The following is an 8,797-nucleotide window of genomic DNA, read 5'->3' as shown; positions in this document are numbered from 1 at the left end:
TATCTGAGGGAAGTTTGAGCTCTCCATCAAAAGAATTCCTCCATGAGTGTGAATGGGGAAGTTGAACTATAATGTGGACATCACGATCCCAAAACAATCCAGGATGGTATTCTTCCGATGTGCTAATCAAGAGGTTAGTGTTAAAAATTTTATTTCTGATAAAAACAAGTATCGGACTATGAATATGTTTTGTTGGTATTTGTATTATAGGGTAACTATTCGCATGTGTTTAAATGGGTTGATGAGGCTGTGGTGGAGAAGACGAATGACTTACATAAAGAGTTAGAAAAAGTCATGGCAGAACTTAGAAATCAGAAAAAAGAGTTGGATACCTATAAAATGGAGTTGAAAAAACACACAACCGAGCTGAAAAGTAACACGTTGGAGCTGGAACAAAACACGGTGGAACTGAAAAAAAACACAATGGAATTGGAGAAAAACACAATGAAGCTGAAGAAAAACACAATGGAACTCGAAAACATCAAAACTCGAATGGAAGGTTCTAAAAATATAGGAAACAAATTGGTTTTAATTGTTGTGGTATTACTATGTTTTTTAGCTATTATAATGTATTACCAAAGGTTTAGAAAATCGTAGATTAAGAATGCAGCTTATGTATATTCAGTATGTTGTTTATGTAATGATGTTATGTCATGGATTAATTGTAGGAAATATGACTGTTTGCTGAATTTGTTTGGAGAGTTTGATTTGGACTATGAAAATATTAAAGTAAGAGGTTCACAAAAAAATACAAAGATTGGGTTCACAAATGTCTAAGTAATATATTCACCCGAAAAAATCCAATGCTTATGAAGTCGCATAATACGTTTAGAAAAAAAACTACAAAGCATAGTTTTGGTCTGGTTGAACAAAAAAGAACTACAAAGTCGCCTAATACAAAAGCTACTCGGTATTTTGTGGTCGATTTTCCTGCCTTAGAACATGGAATGCATTGTTTATGAGAAATAGTGTGTGTGTGATGCTAAGTGTGCGACGATGAATATGAGGAGGGCTTTTGCTCTGTGAAGTTTGACTTGCTTATGTAGGACTGTTGGTACCCTGAACAGAACTTTGAGAAGTCTAAGTATTTGCTTCGGTGTTTGGTTGTCTTGAATTATGAAAAAGGAAATAAATAATGAAAACTAGGATGTTAATTATGCAAAGATATACAAATATTCATATGAAATGTAAGTTGCAATTACCTTTTTTTCTCTTCTTGGTTGACCCCTTCCATTTGTTGGACCATGTGGTTGACAATGACATGGTTCATTCTTGCAGCTTGATATGTTATGACCAGTTTGACGACACCTGGTACATGTAATCAGTCTCAGTCTCCCATCATATGTCTAGTCTTGGTTGGCGATTCATAAAGATCCTTATGACAATGAAATTTTCTTGGACGTCAAGACATCCTTTTATAAACCGCTACACCAATAGGAGGTTTTTCTATTTTTTCCTAAATTGGTTCTCCATTGATTGAAAAAATATTACCTGCTTATGTTGCCTCCCATATGGATTTGGTATAGTAGTCAACAACATATCTGGAAGATTCAGAAATAACCAATAGTATTAGTATCATACATTGAGATATGCCTAAACATTTTAAGTAGTTAACGTACCTAGAGAGTTCATATCTTTTCTCGTTTATCACACTGATGGCATGTTGACATGAGACACCAGACATCAGTTAAATCCTATTTATGACATGCACAACATTTCCCGTAAAGGTCGACCGTGAAACTAACACCGAATTCCATAACTGTTGGTTTTCTTGCGGGTTCCTAGCATGCGATCTCATCGATCTAGGATTTGGTTTCTAGGTTTCATGCAGAGGAAGAAAAAGATCTAAACCTAGCCAAACGTCACACAAAAACAATTGTGCAATAACCCGAAAGAACGTGTATATCACCGTGGGATTCGAATACTTACCTCGTTCTATCAAGATCTGGAAGTATCAATCGATCCAGGACCTGTTTTAATCACCAAGAGTTGAAAGTACAACTCCTCTACACGATCCACACCGGCGAGATGAATTCCAACACTTTGGAACGTATCTGCTAGGATTTGTGAAGAGAAAACAACGTCCTTGACTTGGAATCGATATTCCGGGGTTTAGAACTCAAGAGAAAGCTTCTCCAAGGCTCTAGGAAGTGTCTCAGATGTGTTAGGCTCATTCACTAGGGTTTGTGGCGGCTTCCATGATTAATATGATTGTCTAAACCCTAAAAATCGCGAAAAGAAAATTTTCCCGAAAGTCGGACCGTCCGATCTAGGTCTGGACCGGACGGTCTAACACCTACGTAGAACGGACAGTCCATTTCTTCGCAGAACGGTCGTTCTGGCACGGCTGGACCGTCCGGTCTGGACCGGACGGTCTGGCCCTTGTGCGGAACAGAAAATCCATCTTCAACCAGTACGGACGGTCTGGAACGGCTGGACCGGACGGTTTGGCCCTTGTGCGGAACGGAAAATCCATCTTCAACCAGTACGGACGGATCAGAACGGCTAGACCGGACGGTCTGGCCCTTGTACGGAACGGAAAATCCATCTTCAACCAGTACGGACGGTCCGGAACGGCTGGACCGGACGGTCTGGCCATCTGGAACTCTTCAATTTGTTCCGTCGTTCCTTCTCACTTCGTTCTCTTCACGTGTGATCCATCCCTAATGGTGTATGACCCTATAGGCTCATGCGAAGTGGTAGTGGCTTCGGAAACCCTTTTCCGAACCACAAGTCATGGTTAGCCTCTAGCAAAACGCCATGACCACCCACCTAGAATAGAGTTAGAGGTGATCTAACAAAGCCAGCATTAGCTCGAGTTCTGACCCTTTGTCTCACGATGTCATATGTTGAACAAGGGCATGGTGTGAGCCACATTTCCAGTTCAACCACTTACTTGTCTTGGCAAATCGACTGATAAAATAGATGTAACTTCATCTATAGCGTGGTCACGCATTTTCACAGTCCGATTTCCACGAGGGACCCAACGACATCTCTCCTGCTTAGGAGGTGACAAGTCTCGTATTGCATGTATACTATCTACATATGATTCGTGAACGTATCTGAACAAGGCCGTTATGATCAACCGGTTAAAAACGACGTTTGACGCAGTCAAGACACGCCACTCCTCATATCAGATACCCTAGACATCTGAGGTCTGAGGATCTAAGAACGAACCGCTGTATGAAATTCAAGTCATCGCTCATGTCCATATGACAATCTCATGCGGGTCATCCAATCACTCGTTCCAAACGAGTACCCATGATTGTGATTTGCATCCAATGCATATGATCATCATCATCAATCACACATCATGCTGGTCTTAATTCATCATTGTTCCCACAATGACAATTGACCAGGGAGTTTAGAATCATATGCAATGATTCATGGATATCTACCGAAACATAACAAACATGCCAATCATATAACGGAAAAAGTAATGCATTCATAAACCAATGAATCAATACATAGTCAAAATGTCATATCACGGATCATCGTAGAGCATTACAACCAACAATCTCCCACTATGCTCATGATCTATCCTACAAGTATCTAATCCCTATACCCATAACATGACCATCATGCTTTGACGAAGGGAGAGGCTTCGTCAGCGAGTCGACAGTATTATCATCTGTCGACACTCTGCTTATCCTCACGTCTCCTCTGTCGATGATTTCTTTAATCAAGTGAAATCGCCTGAGTATGTGTTTGGATCTCTGGTGTGACCGGGGTTCCTTAGCTTATGCGATCGCACTATTGCTGTCAAAGTACAACTCAATGGGATATGCAATGCTAGGAATGACGCCCATGTCTCCCACGAATTTTCTGATCCAAACAGCTTCCTTAGCTGTATCCGATGCTGCTATGTACTCGGCTTCTGTAGTGACTCTGCAACGGTTGGCTACTTGGAACTCTTCCAACTAGTAGTCCCACCGTTCAGGAAAAAAACGTAACCTGACTGCGATCTGAAGTCATCTCTGTCGGTTTGGAAACTAGCATCGGTATAACCCCTTATAGCGACCTCGTCTTCCAATCCGCCATACACCAAGAACAAATCCTTAGTCCTTCTCAAGTACTTAAGGATGTTCTTGACTGCAATCCAGTGAGCTGTTGGTTTAGTGCTCTATGATGTACTATTTATGAGCTTTATTCAGATACATTTGATATATTGATACTGTCTATGGTTTTATGAGAGTATTTGATTCATTACATGTTCTTGTATACTAGATGTGTTATGAAATCCATGTATCATTATGAATGATAGTAAACTCCCTAGTCTTGTGTCATTATGGGAATGATGACATAATAAGACTAGTATGATATGTGATTGATGATCATATAGATGATCATAGGTATTGCATACAATCACAGTCATAGGTATTCGTTGGAGAACGGAATACTGGATTGACCCACATGAGATTGTCACATGGACTAGCGCTATGACTGGAATCTCATATGGCGGTTCCATGATTGGATCCTAAGACCTGAGATATCTACGGAATCCAACATGAGGAGTTGCGTGTTTTGATTACGTCAAACGTCCTGCGTAACAGGAGGACTATAAAGGCGTGTATCAGGTACGAAACGAATCATGTGATGGATTGTAGATAGTCAAGATGGGATTTGTACCTCTCGTAAAAGAGAGAGATATCGCTGGGCCCCTCGTGTGAGTGAGACTGTAGAAATGTGTGGCCGCACTATAGACGAACGTCGTCTATTTTAGACAGTCGAACTCAGTGAACGAGAAAGCAGTCGAATCAGATAAGGTGGCTTGTCCATGCCTTATATTCGACATATGATATCGTGATACAAAAGGATCATCAACCGGAATCATCACTAGCGTTCGTAAGATCACGAACAAAATATATTCGAGATAGGTAGTCATAGTGTCTTGCTAGAGACCGCCTATGACTTGTATATCCGGAATAGAGATTTCGGGTTATACTGCTATATCGAATGAACCTACAGGATCACACACGCAGGGAAGGACAAATGCACGAGAAAACGTCGAGAAATCTGGACAGAGGTCCGGACCGTCCGGTCTAGGAGTGGACCGAACGGACCGGAGCATCTAGTCCGAACGGACCAAATTGTTGGACCGAACGGACTAGATAGTCCAGTCCGAACGGACCAAGTATTGGACCGAACGGACTGACCCGTCAGACCGAACGGACCTAGTTATATGACTGGTTCGAACAGACCAAGTTTCCAGACCGAACGGACTACTAAGCAGTCCGTTCGGTCTGGGTTTCAGATTTAATTTTAAAATCCAGAATTAGGGTTAATCACTTGAATAAGAGGAGATTAATAACCCTAACACTAAGGAGCCAAAAAAGAGAACTTCTTCAGACCTTTTTGGAGAGTCTAGAGAGTTGAAGAAGTGATCAAAATCTCGTTTTTCTCAAAGCACATCATCGAATAGAAGATTCAAGTCATAGCAGACAAGTTCCAAAGGTTGGAATCCATCCCGAGGTGTGGATACGTGTAGAGGGCAAGGTATTCTTCCTGCCTACAGTGATCAGACGAACATATAAATTGATACAGGCCCCGGATCGATTGAGGTAAGCGTTCTATCGTTTCTACAAGATCATACATGATAGGTTTTAGGGTTTTATCAAAATTTTTGTTTTACATCCGCTGCGCAAACCCTAGAACTGATCTCTTAGGAATAAGATTCGCTTATGAGATCCCAGGAATCCCAACATGAGCCTCACCTGGTGTAGACTGATATCTACTAGTCATACTCAATGCATATGATACATCTGGACGAGTACACAACATGGCGTACATGATGGATCCAATTGCCGATGCATATGGTATCCTACTCATGCGCTCTTGCTCATCCTGTGTCTTTGGACACTGAGTCTTGCTAAGAGCTACGTCATGTCCCATTGGCAAGGCACCCCTCTTGGAGTCTTGCATCTTGAACCGATTCAAGACCTTGTCAATGTATGTACTCTGACTTAGACCAAGAAGCCTTCTCGATCTATCTCTATAGATCTTGATTCCTAGAATATAGTCGGCTTCTCCTAAGTCCTTCATCGAAAAGACTGATCCTAGCCAGGATTTTACTCATTGCAAAGTAGGAACGTCATTTCCGATGAGCAATATATCATCCACATAAAGTACAAGGAAGACCACTGCGCTCCCACTGACCTTCTTGTAAACGCATGGCTCATCTTCGTTTTGCAGGAAGCCAAACGTTTTGACTGCCTCGTCAAATCGAAGATTCCAGCTCCTCGAAGCCTGCTTCAGTCCATAAATGGATCTCTGAAACTTGCACTCCTTCCTCGGACTCTTAGGATCGACAAAACCAACGGGTTGTGTCATGTACACATCCTCGAACAAATTCCCGTTAAGGAATGCGGTCTTGACGTCCATCTACCATATCTCGTAGTCATAATACGTAGTTATGGCCAGCAAAATCCGTATGGATTTAAGCATCAAAACTGGTGAAAAGGTTTCATCATAATCTATACCATGAATCTGCCGAAACCCTTTGGCGACGAGTCGTGCCTCATAGGTATGCACGATGCCATCCATGTCAGTTTTCTTCTTGAAAACCCACTTACATCCAATGGTCGTAATACCATCGAATGAGTCGACCAAAGTCCATACTTTGTTGTCGTACATGGACTGCATCTCAGACTCCATGGCCTGGTGCCATTTCTCGGAATCGGAACTTGCCACAGTCTCTGAATACGAGTAGGCTCGTCATGTTCTAACAACATGAGTTCGTCGTTTCCAGTCACAAGAAGTCTGTATCTTGTAGGCTCTTGGCGAATTCTACCAGATCTCCGAGGTCCACTAGGAGGTGCTGTCTCAACAACTTGTGACACAAGATGAACCGATTCGACCTGTTCACCCGGTTGTTCGGCTATTTGTGGTTCTCGAACTTCTTCAAGATCTATTCTACTCCCACTAACTCTCTTGGAGACGAACTCTCTCTCCAAGAAAGATCTATTCCGAGCAACAAAAACTTTGTTCTCAGATGGGTTGTAGAACCAGTACCCTTTAGTTTCCTTAGGGTAACCCACAAATATGCATTTATCAGACTTGGCGGATAGGTTATCAGACGCCAGACGTTTCACGTAAACGTCGCATCCCCAAATCTTCATGAATGCTAACCTGGGACGCTTCCCAGTCCATATCTCATATGGTGTCTTCTGAACCGACTTTGTTGGACAGTTGTTCAGTATAAGCGCTGCCGTTTCCAAGGCGTAACCCAAAAAGGATTTAGGAAGATCGACCTGACTCATCATAGACCGTACCATATCTAATAGGATGCGGTTCCTCCTCTCAGACACGCCGTTCCATTGTGGCGTTCCAGGTAGAGTCAACTGTGAGACAATCCCACAGTCTGCCAAAAAGTCAGTGAACTCTTGGCTCATATACTCGCCACCTCGATCAGATCGAAGCAATTTGATCGTCTTGCCAAGTTGGTTCTGCACCTCATTTTTAAAAGTCTTGAACAATTAAGCGTTTCAGACTTATGTCTCATCAAGTAGATATAACCGTACCTACTGAAATCATCAGTAAACGTAATAAAGTACAGATAATCTCCTCTAGTGGGCGAGCTCATAGGACCGCATACATCACTATGTATGAGTTCTAGCAACTCTGTAGCTCGTTCTCATCAAACAAGAATCGCATGATTCAATCGACTCATAATCAAAAGAATCAAGAAGTCCATCAGAATGAAGCTTTGCAATGCGTTTCTCGTTGATGTGGCCAAGTCAACAATGCCAGAGATAGGCCAGATTTATGTCAGTCGGCTTAAACCGCTTGGTACTTACATTATAGATCGACCTGTATCGAGATGGTTCATCTTCCAAAACATAAAGGCCATTAAACTGGTAACCCTTACCATTACCATAGAATAAATTGCCTCTATAAATGGACAAACATTTGTTCTCAATAACAAATCTGAAACCATTCGAGTCTAAGCATGAAATCGATATAATGGTCTTGCTGATGGCAGGTACAAAATAACAATCATACAACTCCAATACAAGGCCAGAAGGTAAAGTGAGATCGTAAGTGCCGACGGTCAATGCAGCAACTTTTGCTCCATTCCCGACGCGGAGTTCTACTTCTCCCTTCGCCAATTCTCTACTTCTCCGCAGCCCTTGCACATTTGCACAAATGTGCGAGGCACATCCGTCATCCAATACCCACGATGTAGAAGTAAACAAGTTAGCCCTATAACGAAGATACCAGAAGGTGAAGGTTCTGCAAGCTTCTTCTTCCTCTGATCTTCCAGGTAGAGTCTGCAATTTCTATACCAATGCCCAACAACATGACAGAAATAACACTCTTCCTTCTTGGGTTTGGGCTTAGGCTTAGTGACAACACTTGTCACTTTTCTTTTGCCCTTACCTTTGGAACACTTCCTTTTGCTGGAACTCTTTCCAACAACCACCATATCATTCTTCCTTTGGCTCCCAGCTTTCTCTTGGAATGACACATTCAACTGATCAACCATCAATGAATTGTCCATGTCATCTAATTGCTCAGCAATTCCGTAGACATCTTTCCAAGCATCAAGCTGGACACGTCCATATCATCATCCTCATGCTTCCAATAAGTATCAATGATCGATTCAAAAGCCATGGTCAGAGGCTTATCCTTCATAAGGATAGATCGCATGGTTAGATTAACCAGATTCCTACAATAGATATGTACTACAGAAAAAGACAAACAAACAGACAGAAAATATGCAAGTCGCTTAGTACACATACTAACACAGACAATAGATGCAATATGATAGGCTCCCACTAAGAAAAACACCATCAAT

This window comes from Tarenaya hassleriana, unplaced genomic scaffold, assembly GCF_000463585.1.
Source record: "Tarenaya hassleriana unplaced genomic scaffold, ASM46358v1 Cleome21, whole genome shotgun sequence".
Classification (NCBI taxonomy): Eukaryota; Viridiplantae; Streptophyta; class Magnoliopsida; order Brassicales; family Cleomaceae; genus Tarenaya; species Tarenaya hassleriana.
Note: the sequence above shows the minus strand (reverse complement) of the source record.